The sequence below is a fragment of the Symsagittifera roscoffensis genome, chromosome 2 (genome assembly GCF_963678635.1).
Source record: "Symsagittifera roscoffensis chromosome 2, txSymRosc1.1, whole genome shotgun sequence".
NCBI classification, from domain to species: Eukaryota; Metazoa; Xenacoelomorpha; order Acoela; family Convolutidae; genus Symsagittifera; species Symsagittifera roscoffensis.
In genome coordinates, this window is record NC_087063.1 from 32,555,577 (window position 1) to 32,576,876 (window position 21,300).

At 41.4% G+C, this 21,300-nt stretch overlaps 1 protein-coding gene across 3 annotated transcripts in view; it reads left to right on the forward strand.

Annotated features, from left to right (window-relative positions):
* The window catches only part of LOC134838937 (kalirin-like), a 364,473-nt gene that overhangs the window by 185,169 nt on the left and 158,004 nt on the right, over positions 1-21,300 (forward strand). For 2 of the 3 annotated variants that reach the window (XM_063854295.1, XM_063854297.1), the window contains exon 1: positions 6,508-6,518. The exons of the other annotated variant lie outside the window; for it this stretch is intronic. The gene's annotated coding sequence lies outside the window, so the exon portion shown is untranslated. Of the gene's footprint in view, positions 1-6,507; positions 6,519-21,300 lie in introns of those variants that run through there. 3 annotated transcript variants of the gene reach the window in all.

The window sequence follows — 21,300 nt, forward strand, 5'->3', positions numbered from 1 at the left end:
TCCCTATAATTTTGACTGGATAATGTGATGAAAGGAGTCATGACTAAAACCTCGGTTACTAAGATAAAGATCATGATAATGATGAAAAAACTAATTCCCTTGAATAAATTAAGGCCAAAAAACTAAAAATATAAAGTTAAGATTGACAGTTTGATCAAGAACCATGAAGAAGAGTTCAGTTGATCAAAAGTTGACAGATTTTTCTCTAAAAGAAGTTCTTTGACTGTTCTCTTGAAAAACTCGAGGGGAGCGAAAGTGTCTACACCAAGACGGATCAACTCGTTGACGGATTTCTCAACGCGATGAAAGAAGAACTTCTCTGTCTGCCACTTCTTTCCTGTTTGAATTGAGGAGAAGATGGTGGATTTCCGGCTGGTGGTCAAATTAAAAAAGAAATACGCAGAAAACGGCAGCTCGGTAAGACTATGTAACATTTCGGTGAACAGTAACACATTGTTGAAAATAAGATGGTAACAAATAGGCAGAGTTTTTGTGAGAAATAACTGGTCTTTACAGGGCATTGAACCAATAACCCGTTTCAGACACTTTCGTTTAAAATTTCCAAGTTTTCGGATATAACATAATGAAGTAAACCAAACAGCGGATGCTTAAAGTTTGATAGTCCTGATACACATGTTAACAAACATGAGCCTGGTGGAATGAGAGACCGTGAAAAGAAAATTGCATATGATAAAGTTAAATGACTTGTTGCATGATAACAGCTTATTTTTGATTTGTTTCATCCAATTCAAGTCATCAGAGACAAGTAAATTCAGGTCTTCTACTACATTTGAGGCAGTTATATTCTGGTTGTTGACCATGACATTACGAGGAAAATTGATTTTAAAACAATGAGACTGCACTTTTCGTGATTGACCGATAAATCATTTGCAGTACACCAGTTTTTAAAAGAATCAATATCATGCTGTAGCAAAGTAAAATCAGTAAAAAACAACTTTGAATCGTCAGCGAACAATTAACAACTGGAAAATTCTATACAATCTGGCAGATCATTTATATAAAGAAGAAAAAGAAGCGGGCCCAAGATGATGCCTTAAGGAACGCCACTAGTAACAGGATGAGGATTGGAAATTTGCGCGATTATACGAACACACTGTGATCGGTTACAGAGACACGACAAAAAAAGTAACAAGAAATCATGATCGAAACCATACATTGATAGCTTGTTTAGAATGATATAATGACGAACAGAATGAAAGGCTTCACTATAAACAGCAGCAGTCAAAATAAACAGCAGCAGACGTTGAACATTGAAATAATTAGTGTGGTACACTTCATCAAGATATGATAACAACTGTGTTACATTTGATTGTTGTTTTCTGAAACCAAGCTGAGAGTTTGACTAATGTTTTCATTTTGTTTAATCTTTGGATATATATGATTGAAGAGAACTTTCTCAAAACATAAAGCAAGGAGGGGTAAGATACTGATAGGTCTGTATTTTGTAATATCATTAGGAGACCCAGACTTCAGAATTGGAGTAACAAAAACACATTTCCAGGCAGCAGGCCAGACGCAAGTGTTGATAATAAAGTAAAAAATAAAACAAACAATAGGGAAAAGTAACAACGTACATTATTAATAAACAAAAGCAGGAACAGAGTCAACAGAACAGGTGTTTTTAACGGATTTTAAACATTAACTGACAACCTACGGAGACACATCGACTTCCGATAATTTCATATCGGAATCAGGAGAAACAGTTGAAAGAGTATAGTCAAACACGGACTTCCGGAAAACAGAAGAAAAAAATTCGTTGGAAAATTTACTGCTTGACTCGTCACAGATAGCTTGCTTACTGCCCCAATGAAGGTTGTTGGTAATATTTCGGGACCTCTTAAACAGTTTCAAGAGTTTTTATTGGCCGAATGAATAGAATGAGAAGAGTAGTGATAAGGGAAACTAAGTCTTCTTTAACTCTTTTTAGGGCATGAATCATTAAGTGCTGCTTTAATAGAAACATCAAAAATGGAGAGGAAATCTTGTTGAGAATTTGAGTACAACTTGGTGAAAAGATGTATTAACAAACAAAAAAATGTTCCGTGTTAAGACTCTCCTTCGAATACATTTGCTTTGAGACATCAGGTGTAACACAATCATCACCAGAGACTTGCAAATGAGCGAAAATTGGATAGCGATTGGAATAGGTTTTCTCTGACGATAGACATGAAATCCCCGTGGATCATTCGACCAGAAAAGACCTAGTGTATTACCAGACCAAATAGTAGAAAAATTCACAAGTTGAAACAGATTGAGATCATCAAACGCGCTCAAATTATTGCATCGAATATTCAGAAGATTCATAGTATGAGCTCCAACAGACGTCAGCTCAACTGAGGTCTCCTAGAACAGCAAACACTGTTTGGTCTGACGGGCAGTGACCGATGTGTTTGAGCGCCTCATCACGATAGTTTTGAACAACGCTTATAAGTGTAGATGACTCAACGCGATAATCGGAGCTGAGAGGGGGAGTAAAAACAACCATCAAACCAAAAAACGTGTGATTGTTTTTGATGACAATTGAACAACTGAATTCACAGAAACTGTAGGAATGAATGATATTGAAAGAATAACTTTTACGGCATGCAATAAGAACACCACCGTGGACATTGTTTAATCTGTCACAGCGAGAAACTATAACGAATTCATTAAATGGTAAAACTTGATGGCAATTAATATCACTATAGAGCCATGTCTCAGTGATAAAGAGTCAGCAGAGTTGGAAGAAAGAAAATTAAAAAGCTTGATACGCTGGAAGATATTGATAAGATTTTGAACATTAATAAGACACAGCTTTAGCTTTGACAGTCATTCAGTATCGGTAATTTCCACACCATTATGAAGTATTTTCAGACTACGTGTTTTCAAATATTTTTTTTGGAATGTTGTCTTTTGTTGATACATCAGATCTCAGTTTGAGGAGTTTACGCATTGTTATTTGCTCTGAGCGAGATAAGGATTTTGAAATATAAACAGGAGAAAATTAAGTATTCAGCTAGTAAGTCTTGGATAGAAGCTTCTCGCAATCGAACTGCGAGTACAACTCAACAAGAAAAGTTCTGGGTCGGGACGCATCGGGGTTTTTCTGACCAAGGCTTCTGAAAGACTTGACACGTATGGGGTTTTCTTCCCAAAGATATGACAAAATAGAAATCTAATTGAAAATATCAGACTCTGTTTGTGAGTTGAATTTGCCTTTGTTTTCCGAAATACCATCAAACTTCAATTCAGGAGTCCAGTGATTATCAACATGAGCAGAAAACAGTAACAGCTGCATAACTCGGATCAGAAACAGGTACAAAATTGGCATACTTTTTTTAAAACTCAGTCAATAGTCGCAGGAGGCTCAGAGAGAGCATCCTTTATGGCTTCTTGAACAGTAAAAAATGAAAGAACTATAGACTTTTTCTGTAAACAAATATTGCATTTGAACAGGAGCAACTGAACGTTTACGATTTGTGGTAGACGATCGACTGAGATTCACGAGCAGTTTTAGTGACACCAGAGGTCGCATAGGTCACACTGAATCCATTGACTACCGCCACTTTGTTGCGCTTCCCGCACAAGTCACCAGAGACAGAGTGAGCGTCTCCTCTATTTCATCTTGACATTGCGAGATATGAAAATATTTATTAAGTTTATCACAACAATTAGGCTTTCGACCCTATGATTGTTCCTATGTAAATGGACAAAAAACTTTCCGAACGGATCAGCAGCAGGACCTGATAAATTAGTTCCTCAAATTTTTAAAGATCTTGTTAGTAAGTCGAATGACAGAGCACGACTTAATTTTCTGAAATCGTTTACTAAGCTGATAAACCTCATTTGAGATGGCAAAAGGCGTATCGCGTCTAAATGCGCTGGAAGCAAGGCCCTCTCCGAGCGACAAAATTTTTTCGGAAACGTACAGGTAGGATGCGGTACCAAACTAGGAGCAGAAATAGCTGCACCCTCGTTTCAAAACCTAATTGAACGCGACGACAATCCAAAATGCACTGTTTTTTTAAAAGTAGGCTTTAAGAATGCCTTTAACTCTCTAATTAGAGAAACAATGCTGAATCATGTTTATTCAAATTACCCCGAATTGTATAATTACACCCAGTTTGCGTATGGTAAACCTAGTTACCTTTTTTACGGAAGCTCTGTCATAATGTCAGAAGACGGAACTCAGCAAGGTGATCCTGAAGCCCCATCTTTTTTTGCGGAAACAATTCATACACTAGTCAAACAGTTGGAGTCGAAAATTAACATCTGGTATTCAGATGATGGAAATTTAGCCGACGACTATAAGGTAGAACTGCGGGACCTTAAAAACATTCTGCAATCGGAACAAACTTACGGCCTGAGCTAGAACACTGAGAAGTGCGAACTTTGTTTTTTGGGACCGACTACTAGTATAATTCAATTTAAACACAATTTCGAAAAATATGCCACAAAATAAAAAAAAAAGAAGATTTCCTCATTTTAGGATCTCCAATCGGCGAACTTTGCCAAAAAGAATTGCTCGACGAAAAAATTAGGGAGCTTGAAAAAATTTCGGATGTCATTGACAAACTAGACGCCCATTATGGTTTTTACCTCCTGAAAAATAGCTTTAGCATACCATAATTCCTATATTTTTTGCGTACGAGCCCTTGTTTTTTGCAAAATTTGTTTTTGGAACGCTACGACAAATTACTAAGAAATTCATAATGCAAGGTCACTAACGTGAAAATGGATGATAACCAGTTTTTACAAGCAGTTCTGCCGGCAGCCAAAGGTGGCTTGGGCGTTTCTTCCGCTCGTCTACTTGCTTTACCCGCTTTCTTTGCCTCAGCAGTAGGAGCAAAAGATGCCTTGAGCGAAATCTTTGGTTTGGAGCATGTGGATGGAACCTATGATGATGCGCTTAAACGGTGGTTTGAACTTGGAAAAATTGAAATGGCCCCGGAAAATGAAATCCAAAAAAATTGGACGGAACCAATTTTTGACAGCGAAATTGCAGACTTGATTTTGCGACTCGAACCAACGGACGTAAAAAGATTCAAAGCGTTCCAAGATAGATTTGGCTCCCAATGGTTAAACGTCATCCCGTGCAAAAATTTAAGGTTAAGATTGTCGAACCACTAACTCAGAATTGGCATAGGACTTCGATTAGGCTCAAAAATATGCGAACGGCATAAATGCGTGTGCGGAAAAGACGTTACCGAGGATGGTTGGCATGGTCTTTCATGCCTCAAAAGTGCAGGGAGATTCTCTAGGCATTCAAACCTGAATGCCCTTATAAAGCAGAGTTTATCTTTTACTCTTATTCCGTCTGTTTTAGAACCACGACACCTCTACAGGACCGATCAGAAGCGACCAGACGGTGTGACGCTCGTTCCATGGGCTGTTGGTAAGCAGCTCTTGGGGGATGTAACGGTAGTAGACACCTTAGCTCCTTGTAGGATTAAAGCCGGGTCTGTTTGTAACCCTGGTATGGCTGCCGCTGAAGTGTAGGAGCAAAAAATTGACAAGTATAAAGATCTTATGAATGATGGATATCTTTTTCAACCGCAAGCTTTTGAAATTCAGGGCGCGGCCGGCCCCAGCACAGAAATTTTTTTGAGCAAGCTTTGTAAGAACCTAAGCATATGCACTGAGGAACCCAGAGCAGGCAGCTTTTTAAAACAGAGAATCTCCCTGGCAATACAGATTGCGAACGCCGCTTGCGTACTCGGAACAAAAAATGACAAAAAAAATTTCGACGAAATTTTTTATTTTGTAATACTTGTATATTATATTTTCTCGTGCTCTTTTTGAAGAAACGTATCCCGTATCAAATTTAATTGAAAAGGACTGAAACACTTGTCATCTTCTTTAATCATTATCACTGCGATATCGAGAAAATTCCTATGATCTTGACTAGAATACATGATGAAGGGACTCCTGACTTTAACCTCGGTTACTATGATACTTTTGATATTTTGTCATTTCAAGTTACGTAGAATAATTTAAAAATCTTTTATTGCCAAGTTTAAATCAGCCGTAAAATCAAAATTTCGATACACAAAACGTAGTAGAAGAAGAAGAAAAATCAAAATGTCCTTGAGTAACAAACCGACTAGAGTTGAAACTCGACAAACAATCACCTTTTTAAAAACAGTGTTTTGAATGATTCCGTTAAAATCTTTGGCAACATGTGTTCATGGTGCAGGCAGTAGACCTTGTAGAAAGTGCGACCCATTTTCTCGATCTTCGGCAACATAACCTTGTCTTTTTGTTAAATTATATTGCCTACTGTTAGTTCGTTCTTTGAATATTTCGTTATGTGGCCATTTTTCTGTGCTCTGTCGATTTTGGACTTTTCAGTGCTTGATGCATTCCCATAGACTCTGGAACAAAACATTAGACGGCTGGTAATCTAAGACTCAAATAGCAATTTTAAGCCACTTGTCTGCATACCGTTTTTTCTAAGCCGACATAGTAAGTACATTTTTCGGGCTTTTAGCCTAATTATTCTGATAAACTTATTAAATAGATTTGTTATGTTTAATGTTTGTGCTTGTTTGTGGAGCGCCCTCTGAGGGATTTCAGAGACAGGTCTGGCAAGTTGCTTTCTGTGGGGAGGTGGGAAACTGGAACTGGCTTGAAGAGTCTGGTGGTGCACCACTGAACCTACTGAGCTCGGGTGAGATTGTTCCTTGTTTTTGATTTTATAATTCGATTTTAAAGTTTAATTTAATTGTCCTTTATTTTTCTTATTTGCTGATTTATAAAATTCCCACTAACCATTTATCATGGGTTAGTTCAGTCCACTAAAGTCCAGTCATAATCCTTTTTTTTACCTTTATGCTGCGTCAAGATGAGGAAAAACAACAAAGAGTGTACAAGCAAAGGTTGCTTAAAACCTTCAGGACTGATAAATTGGATTAGATGTGATTGTTGTTCTAGTTGGTATCATATCAGTTGTGTAAATATTTCTCTTAGCGACTCTAAGAAAACCCAATGGTTTCAGTGTCCTTTATGCGTTGATGTAAAATCTGTTAATAAAGCAACAATAGGTAATGATTTAGTGCTAGACAATTATGTTAATACAGCCATCTCAAATGTCCGATTACTCAAGAGAGTACCAAAAGACTCGCGTGTTCCCTTGGCGGAAAGTCTGTCGGACAAAATAAATGATATCGCCTACAATGTAGAAGATGTTACAAAATGGCTAATTTTTTTAACGTCGTTCTTGTTTTTTTTGGAGCAACCGAAAAGAAGTGAACGCAAACAGACCACAAGCATGAGCTCTTTGATAAATAAAAAAACTCGAGCAAATGACGTGTCACTTCCAAAACCCCATCCCCAAGTTTCAAGCCCGCTTCTGAGTGACCTCGAGCAGAGAATAAATCTAATAAGTAGTAATCTCGATGAAGGAAATTTACAGGGAGGAACAAGGCTTGCTGCTTCGGATGACAAAATTGCTCCTTTTTCAACTGATAACTATCAAAAACTGTTGTCTAAGCACCCTCAGTGAGCCAAATTTGCAGCTTCAAATCCAGAAAAGTTTGATAGTTTTTTCGTAACCGATTTCGACCTATACAAATCGATAATGTCCTTTCCGAACGGATCAGCAGCAGGTCCTGATAAATAATTCCTCAAATTTTTAAAGATCTTGTTAGTAAGTCGAATGGCAGTGCAGGGCTTAATTTTCTGAAATCGCTTACTAATTTGATAAACCTCATTGGAGATGGCAAAAGGCGTATCGCGTCTAAATGCGCTGGAAGCAAGGCCCTCTCCGAGCGACAAAATTTTATCGGAAAGGTACAGGTAGGATGCGGTACCAAACTAGGAGCAGAAATAGCTGCGCACTCGTTTCGAAACCTAATTGAACGCGACGACAATCCAAAATGCACTGTTCTTTTAAAACTAGATTTTAAGAATGCCTTTAACTCTCTAAATAGAGAAACAATGCTGAATCATGTTTATTCAAATCGCCCCGAATTGTATAATTACACCCATTGCGCGTATGGTAAACCTAGCTACCTTTTTTACGGAAGCTCTGTCATAATGTCAGAAGACGGAACTCAGCAAGGTGATCCTGAAGCCCCACCCTTTTTTGCGGAAACATTTCATACACTAGTAAAACAGTTGGAGTCGAAAATTAACATCTGGTTTTTAGATGATGGAAATTTAGCCGACGACTATAAGGTAGTACTCCGGGACCTTAAGAACTTTCTGCAATCGGAACAAATTTACGGCCTGAGCTTGAACACTGAGAAGTGCGAACTTTGTTTTTTGGGACCGACTACTAGTACACAGAATAATTCAATTTTAACACAATTTCGAAAAATATGCCACAAAATAAAAAAAAAAGAAGAACTCCTCATTTTAAGATCTCCAATCGCCGAGCTTTGCCGAAAAGAATTGCTCGACGAAAAAATTTGGGAGCTTGAAAAAATCTCGGATGTCATTGACAAACTAGACGCCCATTATGGTTTTTACCTCCTGAAAAGTTGCTTTAGCATACCATAATTCCTAAATTTTTTGCGTACGAGCCCTTGTTTTTTGCAAAAGTATTTTTTGGAACGCTACAAAAAATTACTAAGAAATTCATAATGCAATGTCACTAACGTGAAAATGGATGATAACCAGTTTTTACAAGCAGTTCTCCCGGCAGCCAAAGGTGGCTTGGGCGTTTCTTCCGCTCGTCTACTCGCTTTACCCGCTTTCTTAGCCTCAGCAGTAGGAGCAAAAGATGCCTTGAGCGAAATCTTTGGTTTGGAGCATGTGGATGGAACCTATGATGATGCGCTTAAACGGTGGTTTGAACTTGGAAAAATTGAAATGGCTCCGGAAAATGAAATCCGAAAAAATTGGACGGAACCAATTTTTGACAGCGAAATTGTAGACTTGATTTTACGACTCGAACCAACGGACGTAAAAAGATTCAACGCGTTCCAAGATAGATTTGGCTCCCAATGGTTGAGCGTCATCCCGTGCTAAAATTTAAGGTTAAAACTGTCGAACCAACAATTCAGAATTGCCATAGGACTTCGATTAGGCTCAAAAATATGCGAACGGCATAAATGCGTGTGCGGAAAATATTTTACCGAGGATGGTTGGCATGGTCTTTCTTGCCTCAAAAGTGCAGGGAGATTCTTTAGGCATTCAAACCTGAATGCCCTTATAAAGCAGAATTTATCTTCTACTCACATTCCGTCTGTTTTAGAACCACGACACCTCTACAGGACCGATCAGAAGCGACCAGACGGTTTGACGCTCGTTCCATGGGCTGTTGGTAAGCAGCTCTTGTGGGATGTAACGGTAGTAGAATCCTTAGCTCCTTGTAGGAATAATGCCGGGTCTGTTTGGAACCCTGGTACGGCTGCCGCTGAAGCGGAAGAGCAAAAAATTGACAAGTATAAAGATCTTGTAAATGACGTATATCTTTTTCAACCGCTAGTTTTTGAAATTCAGGGCGCGGCCGGCCCCAGCACAAAAATTTTTTTGAGCAAGCTTTGTAAAAACCTAAGCATATGCACTGAGGAACCCAGAGCAGGCAGTTTTTTAAAACAGAGAAGCTCCCTGGCAATACAGATTGCGAACGCCGCTTGCGTACTCGGAACAATGAATGACAAAATAACTTTCGACGAAATTTTTTCTTTGTAACACTTGAATATTATATTTTCTCGTGTCGAGTTGCGTGTTCTTATTGGAGAAACGTTGCGTGTTCTTTCGATTTTAATTGAAAAGGACTTAAACACTTGTCATCTTCTTTTATCATTATCACTTCCATATCTAGAAAATTCCAAGGATTTTGACTGGAGTACGTGATGAAGGGACTCCTGACTGTAACCTCGGTTACTATGATACTTTTTCGGGCTACTTCTTAGCAAATTATCATTAACTGGGTTTTGGGTTCAATTCATACTGAAATAGATAGCCAAGTAGTTTGGCCGACATAATTTTTATTCGATGTTCAGCAGAGCGTTGGGTAAGTTTTTAAACCTCTTGTTAGAAAATGAGCACATCTTTTAACCCAAACTAATTTTCGTTGATTTTTCTGACACCCTAAGTTGTGACATTCGACCAGAATGGACAAAATGCAGATTCAGCAGATTCGGAATTTTAGCAGCGAACCTTCCGAATTGACGGTTTTAAGCAATTAACAACGTTATTGGGACAATTAGTCAAACGGTGAAGGTCAAGATATTCTGGTGTTTTGAAATTTTAGAAATTCGAAGTATGACGTCATATTTCTGAGAAACGTCAGAAATGGCCATTTTGTTAAAAAGCCGAAGAAAAACACAACAACATTAGTTGCGATAGCGATAACAACGAAAATTGTGATTGAGAAACAACAACAGATTGCAGGAATAGCAGAGACCGTTCCGAGTTGCAACTATTGTGTCGCTACAATAGTTGCAAGGCTGTTGCGAACAACAGTGAAGGGTGGAAGACAGCCTTCCGGAAGGAGAATAAGAGTCTTATTTCCCCGGATTCAAGAATCCGGAGGGGTCTCGGGACTGGAACTTTTATCATCTTATATAAACTTTTAGCTTCCCCATTATGTCCTGAATTGAATTTAATTAACATCTGAATTCATTCTGCTAAGATGAGAAGCTAGGAGTTGGGGGAAAAGGTTGATCCATCTTCGATGGAGATGATGATTTTTATCTACTGAACAAAAACATGAATAATTTAATAAATAGTAGTAGCCCTGATTTTAGGAGTGACCTCGTGGTCTGGGGATACTGAGACCCAGCCATGAGCTCACTATTTCTGCATATAATCTAGTCAATTTGAGTGTTTTGACCGAAGCCGAAAGCAGTAACGTTTTTGTCGACCCGATGTTAGAAAGACCACCGAAAGTACTGGCTTGGTAGAGACGGTTAAAAGCATGTAAAGCTCTGTTTAGACGTTGGCCAGTCACCTTAGGGCTTAGTTTTATTTTCCGTCGATATGTATCTTCCGGGCGAATGTTACATAGATGTTTTTATGGCGCTCCTGGGTGTTATTTTCTTTTAATATCATGACCGGCAGAACCGTTGACGAGCACTCCGCGCCGAGCGGATGCTCACATTAACGCCCTAAATAGGCCTAAACCGCCGGGGCGGAAGGGTAGTTCGGAACGCGGAAGCCTTCCCGATTACCGTGAATAGCTTTTTAACCTAGTTAAGACCGAAAATTCACGAATCAGGAAGGGTGGGGGGATCGGCCATTCCCTCGTTCCCTGAGAAATTTGTGACCAAAAACACTTAAAGATATATAAAAAACCAAACAAAAAGTAGTATAGGACCCAAGAAAAACAAAAACATAAAAAAATAACCGAAAAAACCAAAAACAGTAAAAAAGTAAAAAATCAGTAGAAATCATCCCCCCAGACAAGATGTGATCCGACCCTCCCGTTTGTTGTTGATAGATATATTGTTGTTACAGGCATTTATATCAGTCAGGATCGTTACGATCAATTTTGTAGCCCATTTGTGAGGCATTTACTGTAGGGTTATTTGAGCATTTAAGCACGTTAATGATAAATTGCGCTCAATCCGGAAGGGTCAGCTGATTTGCGCTCAATCCGGAGGGGTCTTGGGAGAAGACTAATCCGGCAAGCAGTACAAGGAGCAACAAGAAGGGGCTCAATGACAACAACAATCGACTGTTGGGTATCGTTAACAAGTTTTGTATCCCTTTTGGCACAAAAATTAAGATAGTAATCTGTGGGGTGCTCGACAGTGCTGCACTGTAGTGACCCTTCACCGAACTGCGAATATCCGAGTTAAGCACCTCAATTCGGAAATTAAACAAACCCGGAGGGGTATAGTATTACTTAAATTATTACTTATATAGCCTATATTAATACTCCTATATCGTTTTTCAGTGAAAAACACAGAAAGCAGACCGGTTTTTAGGGTCAAAATAGCAATATTTTGAACCCCCCACAAGTCGCGATTTTTGAGATATCGATATTTTTTGAAACGGAAAGAAGAGCGCTAAAGTAGTGTGTTACATCGTAACTGCACTACTATAAAAGATAGAACCGGTTAAGTTTAGTTCGGAAGTGGTTGGAACTATTTTGGTACCGAAAACCGAATTTTCGCGATTTTTGATAGTACGAAACACTGTAAAATCAGAAACTTTTTTAAACTTTTTGAGTTAGGACAGTAAAAATAGTTGTTCGGACAACGTCCACTAGTGAATCTACAAGTTTTAAAACCCGCTTCCCGAAAGCCTTCCGGGTTGCAGAGAAATCGAACTTAACGTGTTTGATTTGGTGGATTCATCAATCCGGAGGGGTACAGGTAGCATAGTTTTTCGCAAATTTTTTCAACTAAAGCGTTTTGGATCGGGTCTTTTGCATTGAACTAGAAGAGTATAGGCCTTCTGAGCTCGGATCAATCATTTTTAGGTCGAAAAGAACAGAATTGCGGAAAAAGTTAGGCGGAACCTATAAGAGAGAAATTTTTTGACTTTAGAAAAAAGACGTTTTGGTTAATAACTTTGGAACTACTGGACAGATATAATTATTCTTGGTACCAATAGATCAGAAATTAGCTGAGCTTACTGATAGGGACAATTTTTTCAAAAAGTAAGTGTGAAAAGTTTTTGAGATTGTTTTTAGCAAATTCACCAATTTGGGAGGGTAGACCCTTCACGTTTTATAAAAAAATTTTTAGGAAAGCCCTTACACCCCTACCAAAAAGTAATAGCGATTGAATAAAGTAATTTTAGGCTGTTCTAGACGAAAAGGGAAGGCTAAAGGCACAAGAAAACCTTAATCGAGCCGAAGTTGGGCTAGCGATAAGACCCTTCACCGTTAGCGTGAATTGTCAAATAAGAGGCTTAACTTCAATCCGGAAGGGTCTAGGAAAGGATCACATACCCTTCCTAGTTAATTTAAAAAGCGTAATAGCATCGGAGAACGTATCCGGAGGGGTATAAGTCGAAAGAAGGAAATCTCCGAATAGCTGCTTTTACAAAACCAGAGGGCTCCCAATCCGGAGGGGTCAAAATTTTTTTCAAATTCGGAGGGGTCCGAATCCGGAGGGGTCTTATATTTGCTAACTCAGAGGGGTCCCAATCCGGAGGGGTCTTATATTTGCTAACTCAGAGGGGTTCCAATCCGGAGGGGTCTTAATTTTGCCAATCCGGAAGGGTCCTATTTTTGCCAATCCGGAGGGGTATTATTTTATTAAAGGACTTAGGTAAACAGAAGAAAGACTACAGGGAGAGGTATTAGGTTATTAGCAGACAGGCTAGGAATCAGTGACTGCTTTGGTAACTTGCCTTTCAATAAAGACCGGACCAAAACAAAACAGGTCCGAACTCGGATATTCGCGACACTAAGTCTAAACTAAAAAGAGCGTAATTCATTGGTGTGGATTGAAACCCAATACGTTTTTGTGAAAAGTGACTGGCCTGAGGATTTTAGTAGGTCTAGCTCGGGCAGTCCGAAGGCAGATAGGTAAAACAGTACTCGGTGGGTGCAATAGACGCCCACTTGAGAAAATTACTGCCTTCAAAGTTTTGTCTGTTTGGTGCAGCACCAAGCAGGGAAAGCTTTTTCTTTAAAATACAAGTTCGACTATTGTACTGAGACCGACTGAGAGTACAACACACATACGTTTTTTTTATAGAGGTATTAATATTCTGTCATAAAAAATTTTTTTTTTGTTTTTGATTTTAAATCAACATAATTTATGCTTGATTAGGTAGTGAGTACACTATCTTTTAAATTGACTGATAACATCATATTGTGCTAGTCCTCAAACCTTACGACCGATAATCGGTTAGTGTGAATAAATTATATACAAACTGTACTCTGATAACATACAAGGATTCGTGGTCACTATTTAATAGAATCTTGTGAAATTTATTGTGTTGTGTCATTATTATTGATAGTCAAACTATAAAGTCACTAGCAATCAAATTGAGTGTATAGGCATTAAGAAATGACAAATTGAGAATGAGTCTAGACAAGTCAAGGATACCTAAACGAGGTAATAGCTCTAGGAAATTCATACCTAAAAAGCAAAGAAAAACAATGACCGACCCTTTTGTGGATCGGATCAAACGAGCCCGGACCGACAAAGGGGAGACAGTTTCAGGCAGAATGGTTGAAACGAGGAGTCAGAAGACCTCAGAAGAGAGAAAAGAAATGTTAGAAGTGGAGGTCAAAACGAACCAGGCCATGAATGACAACCAGGAAGTACATGGACTGGAAGGGAGAGGCAGAAGGCTGGCGAGTGAATCTACTCCGGTAGAACAAGGCCATGATTTTGCCACTTCCACCGGGACATTGGATCGAGAGGAGATGTCGGAACTGTTCGACATTTCAACTGAAATAGTGGCAACTAGAAGATCTCCAACAGACAACACCATGATGGCATGCGGGACTGAGAAACAAACAACGTCCTCATCGTTCTCAGAAAGAATGAGGAACACCTTAGGAAACATCTTTCCATTCACCATGGGAGTGGGCACAGGAAATGAAGGTGAATCCCAGGAGGAGGAGGAGGACGAAGAAGAGCAAGTGGACTTTTGGTCTCAAGTCAGCCTCAATAGTTCGACCCAGGAGAATGAGGCATACGTCGAAAGAGAGACTGGAACCATGGACAAATTTGGTGTGGTGAGAACGATAAGCAAAGAGGTAAACACACCGGGCCAGTCGAGAGGCTTCGCGATTATGACAAATTCAGAGCCGCAAACTGGGGAGAGTAGAAACAAAGGGCTAGGCAACGCATTGGCGAATCCTTAAGTGGATAAAGAAAAGACGTCGAGGCAGAGACTCAAGGCCCGAATCTCGACCAGCACGAAGCTACCTGGGTCCGACAGGGTTACACCGCCACTATTGACGCCACTCGTGGATAACGGGGCAGCACTAGAAGAAGCCTTGAACAACATAGTGGGCAGTATAGGAGAACAAAATGAACAGATCCCATAAGAATGAGTGAACTAGAAAGGGCAGTTCACATTGAAAGAGAAAGTCTGCGGGAAGAAATAAACCGCAATAGACAAGAAGTTAGTAGGAGCAAAAAACGCTTGAAAGAAAGAACGGACAAGCACATAGCGAAGAACTTGTCGCGAATGACAAGAGAAGCGGAACAGAGAGAGTTACGCTTAAGAGACGACATGGAGAAGTTAAGAATTCAGCAAGAGCAGTCTCTTGGGACTCTTGACACAAAGATAGACGCGATGATGGAGAGGCGAACTCAGGCTATCTTGGATAGGTTGGACGGGCTACTAGGCAGCAAGAGTGGACAAAAAGAAGGGGAACCGAACTCGGGAGGTCCCAGCAGGGAGCCGAAGGTGAACTTCAATGACCATCAAAGGAAGAGGACATATGGATCCACTAGAGGTAGGGGCAGTTCATCAGGCTATGCCACAAGGGACTATAGAGGGGCCCGAACAGTAGAGCAAGTTCAACGGGGAACAGACAGACCTCTAAGGAACGACCAACGCAAGGCACACATGCGACTGGGAGAAGTGATTCCGGTAACAGGAGACATGCGAGCCCAGGGAGGAGTCATGTGGGCCAAGGGGGAAACACTCACGGCGATTCGGATTGCAGGGATGCACCGAATACAGAGCCTTTGACAAGGTGTGAGGACACTCAGACGGGACACTCAAGGGATGCTATGGCAATGGCCACAGCCTTTGAACCCCTAAACAGGTCTTTAGAGACATTCCTTACAAGGATATCCAGAACCAATGAACGCAGTGAGAAGTCCAGAAGAGTCTTTAAGAAACCAAGATGCTACAAAGACGAATCTGATGGCTACATTGATACCTGGATAGAGGTAATGAAACTGCATTTCGAAGAAGAGGACTTGTCGGAAAGACAAGAATGCAGTGCACTCACCAGTAACTTGGAAGGGACAGCCCTGAACTGTGTCATGGCCAAGAAGCAATATCAGCGTGACACAGCCGAGAAAATCTTCGAAATCTTGTTAAACCGTTTTGGATCAGGGGTGCAGGATCAGGGGTTTGGATCAGGGGTTTGAAAATTACTGCCTTCAAAGTTTTGTCTGTTTGGTGCAGCACCAAGCAGGGAAAGCTTTTTCTTTAAAATACAAGTTCGACTATTGTACTGCGACCGACTGAGAGTACAACACACATACGTTTTTTTTTATAGAGGTATTAATATTCTGTCATAAAAAAATTTTTTTTTTGTTTTTGATTTTAAATCAACATAATTTATGCTTGATTAGGTAGTGAGTACACTATCTTTTAAATTGACTGATAACATCATATTGTGCTAGTCCTCAAACCTTACGACCGATAATCGGTTAGTGTGAATAAATTATATACAAACTGTACTCTGATAACATACAAGGATTCGTGGTCACTATTTAATAGAATCTTGTGAAATTTATTGTGTTGTGTCATTATTATTGATAGTCAAACTATAAAGTCACTAGCAATCGAATTGAGTGTATAGGCATTAAGAAATGACAAATTGAGAATGAGTCTAGACAAGTCAAGGATACCTAAACGAGGTAATAGCTCTAGGAAATTCATACCTAAAAAGCAAAGAAAAACAATGACCGACCCTTTTGTGGATCGGATCAAACGAGCCCGGGCCGACAAAGGGGAGACGGTTTCAGGCAGAATGGTTGAAACGAGGAGTCAGAAGACCTCAGAAGAGAGAAAAGAAATGTTAGAAGTGGAGGTCAAAACGAACCAGGCCATGAATGACAACCAGGAAGTACATGGACTGGAAGGGAGAGGCAGAAGGCTGGCGAGTGAATCTACTCCGGTAGAACAAGGCCATGATTTTGCCACTTCCACCGGGACATTGGATCGAGAGGAGATGTCGGAACTGTTCGACATTTCAACTGAAATAGTGGCAACTAGAAGATCTCCAACAGACAACACCATGATGGCATGCGGGACTGAGAAACAAACAACGTCCTCATCGTTCTCAGAAAGAATGAGGAACACCTTAGGAAACATCTTTCCATTCACCATGGGAGTGGCCACAGGAAATGAAGGTGAATCCCAGGAGGAGGAGGAGGAGGACGAAGAAGAGCAAGTGGACTTTTGGTCTCAAGTCAGCCTCAATAGTTCGACCCAGGAGAATGAGGCATACGTCGAAAGAGAGACTGGAACCATGGACAAATTTGGTGTGGTGAGAACGATAAGCAAAGAGGTAAACACACCGGGCCAGTCGAGAGGCTTCGCGATTATGACAAATTCAGAGCCGCAAACTGGGGAGAGTAGAAACAAAGGGCTAGGCAACGCATTGGCGAATCCTTAAGTGGATAAAGAAAAGACGTCGAGGCAGAGAGTCAAGGCCCGAATCTCGACCAGCACGAAGCTACCTGGGTCCGACAGGGTTACACCGCCACTATTGACGCCACTCGTGGATAACGGGGCAGCACTAGAAGAAGCCTTGAACAACATAGTGGGCAGTATAGGAGAACAAAATGAACAGATCCCATAAGAATGAGTGAACTAGAAAGGGCAGTTCACATTGAAAGAGAAAGTCTGCGGGAAGAAATAAACCGCAATAGACAAGAAGTTAGTAGGAGCAAAAAACGCTTGAAAGAAAGAACGGACAAGCACATAGCGAAGAACTTGTCGCGAATGACAAGAGAAGCGGAACAGAGAGAGTTACGCTTAAGAGACGACATGGAGAAGTTAAGAATTCAGCAAGAGCAGTCTCTTGGGACTCTTGACACAAAGATAGACGCGATGATGGAGAGGCGAACTCAGGCTATCTTGGATAGGTTGGACGGGCTACTAGGCAGCAAGAGTGGACAAAAAGAAGGGGAACCGAACTCGGGAGGTCCCAGCAGGGAGCCGAAGGTGAACTTCAATGACCATCAAAGGAAGAGGACATATGGATCCACTAGAGGTAGGGGCAGTTCATCAGGCTATGCCACAAGGGACTATAGAGGGGCCCGAACAGTAGAGCAAGTTCAACGGGGAACAGACAGACCTCTAAGGAACGACCAACGCAAGGCACACATGCGACTGGGAGAAGTGATTCCGGTAACAGGAGACATGCGAGCCCAGGGAGGAGTCATGTGGGCCAAGGGGGAAACACTCACGGCGATTCGGATTGCAGGGATGCACCGAATACAAAGCCTTTGACAAGGTGTGAGGACACTCAGACGGGACACTCAAGGGATGCTATGGCAATGGCCACAGCCTTTGAACCCCTAAACAGGTCTTTAGAGACATTCCTTACAAGGATATCCAGAACCAATGAACGCAGTGAGAAGTCCAGAAGAGTCTTTAAGAAACCAAGATGCTACAAAGACGAATCTGATGGCTGTATTGATACCTGGATAGAGGTAATGAAACTGCATTTCGAAGAAGAGGACTTGTCGGAAAGACAAGAATGCAGTGCACTCACCAGTAACTTGGAAGGGACAGCCCTGAACTGTGTCATGGCCAAGAAGCAATATCAGCGTGACACAGCCGAGAAAATCTTCGAAATCTTGTTAAACCGTTTTGGATCAGGGGTGCAGGGGCACCAGGCGATGATGCGCTTCGAGAAACGGAGGCATCGAGAGGATGAAACGATAGACAAGTTTCTAGACGACTTGGAAATGCTGAGAAGGATCAACCTGGCAGTAGCCTCAAAATTCATCGATGGTGTGAAGAATGATGAACTTCGGACAATGGTGGCAACGCATCACACACCAAGGCGCCAACACCAGGGGAGTTGAGGCTCAAGTCAAAAGAATATATTTTATTGAAACCTCCTTCGAGATCTGGTTAATATAAGAACAATTATGGCAATTTTAACAATGGGGCCAGCAAACCAAGGGAACAACTGGTACAAACCGAGGGATGATATGGACAAGAGACGCTCTTGTGCCAATTGCAGTTCAACAGACCATCATGTGTCGGCATGCCCAACTTACAAACAAGGCATGAAAGCAATAGGCTTTAGCCTCGAGGACGAAGATGCGTCAGAATTGGATCATGAGGATTTCATGAGAGGAGTAATTGCAAAATTCGGCCCGAAGTGTTTCTTTTGCAACTTGGAAGGTCATTTTAAATCAGATTGTCCGCAATTCTGGGATGCAGTGGCAGACATCAAGCATCCAAGGCATGAAGAAGCGTTGTCAGGAGTGAAAGCCAGCAAGGCTCGCCTGTTGAGTGAAGTGGAGGCACGCAGAAAAGACAAACCTCAAGAGCTGGCGACGAAGAAAATGCAAGCGGTAACTGAAGAGACACGTGAACCGGAACCAGTGACTGCGGCTGATGACTTCAAGATTGATTATAGGGCAGCCGCGAGGGATGCTCTAAATAGAGTGCAGCAGGAACTGGTGACGAATGAGATCGAACAAAAAGTGAAACTCGAACTGGAGAATGAGAAACTGCAGGAACAACTGAATGCCTTCGAAGCAACGGAGGTCGAGGAGACTAAAGTACCAAGCAGTTTGAGCATGAAACTTAATGTGATCTCCGGTCAGAGGTTCGGCATGGCGCCACAAGGAAGCAAGATAATTTCAGTGGCTGGACACCAGTTAATCAGAAATCTGAGTGAACCATCCGAGTTCACTTTGATGCATTTGGACACATATGCAGATTATCTGAGGCAGGTGGAGCCACGCACTGAGTCGAGAGCTGTGCGAGCACTACTAATAACGGGTGGCCCTCGCACAAAGAAACTTCATGGACGCTACCTGGAGGTCTATGGGCCGTATCAAGTGACGCTGAACGTGGATGGGATCAGTATCTACACTAGGACTTATGTAACAACAGACAGTGACCAGATAGGGCAGATCTATTTGGGTGAGGAGGAACTCAAAGTCCGCAGGATAGGCCATGACGCCATGATGGAACAAGATGCAGTACACATTGGGTATGAAGCAGATGTGACCGCACATCTGCTCGACACCAACGGAAAGAAAATCGGAGTCACAGGGCTTCTGGACACAGGAGCGGTAGTGAGTGTGATGCCGATAAAAACTTGGGAAAGAATGGGCTTCACGAGGGAAGATCTAATTCCAACGAATCTCCGACTGGCCGCCGCCAATCGAGGAGCGATCTACGTAGCCGGAAGAACACCAATAACGGTTCTCCACATGGGAGGACGGGATCTTTGGATGAGCTTCCTGGTGGTAGAAATTTTGGACGACGCCGACCAATTCATATTGGGCAGAGATTTCGTCAGGAATTTTGACGTGATGATTGACTTGAACAACGGTCTGATACGGATTAGAAACCCGGACCGGAAGTATGTTAAGAAACCAATTAATAGGATAATAACAGACGAAAACAAGGTCCCAATTTTTTTAGATAGAAAAGTGAAGCTACAGCCAGGACAAGCTGTGGGGGCAATTTTTAGAATGAGAAATTTAAATTCGTTAAGCGATAGTAAACAGGTTTGTCTAGTACCGAATCCAAATAGTCAGAGTTCGGTGATTTTAGGCCGGAGCTTCTCGGTAACGCGAAACGGACTGCTTGTCAGTGTGTTATTGAACACACTGGACACCACGGTTTCAATCCAGCGTGGAAAGAAGCTTGGTTACGCTTTGCCGATCTGGACCGACTAAGAGGAGACACAAAACTTGAAGAAACATAGTGTGAAAGACTGTCCTCATCATGCCAATAAAGTTAAAATTTTAAAGAGGATTAATGAATTAAAATCTATTCATAAGTTGTTTTCAATGAAATCTGAAACGGACGACGGCTTATCGAGCTGCTCGAACTTTCCGGAACGCCCCTCGTCATATGAGCTAGAATCTGACAAACCAGTTTTGCCAGAGATAGAACATTTAAAAGGGAAAATAGGTGAGGGAGATTTCGAAAAATTGCGGGACGCTTTAAATCGGAACGCAGATGTATTTTCAAAACGTAAAGCGGATATCGGTTGCTGTAACTTCGTCGAACACGAAATTGAACTAGAAGAAGGTGCCGTTCCGCACAGAAAAGGCGCGAGACGAATGACGCCACACAAGTCGGAAGCGTGCCGAGCGGAAATCGAAATGCTGCCGAATACGACATGATAGAACCCTCAAAATCGCCGTGGGCTTGCAGGGTGGTAATGGCGAAAAAGAAAGGGGGCAGCTAAGATTTTGTTGCGACTTTCGCTATTTGAAAGCGGTGACGATAAAAGATGCGTACCCGATACCGCGAATAGACGAGAGCCTCTCCAAAGTTGGTGATGCCAAGTTCTTCACAACACTGGACTTGGGTTCTGCCTTCTGGCAGGTCCCTCTGCGGAAGAAGGACAGAGAGAAAACCGGATTCGCGTGCGAATTAGGGTTGTACCAGTGGAAGAGGGTGCCCTTCGGCTTGTGCAACGCAAAAGCCACTTTTCAAAGACTGATGGCTCAGGCTTTGACCAGAGTGACCAAGAAATAC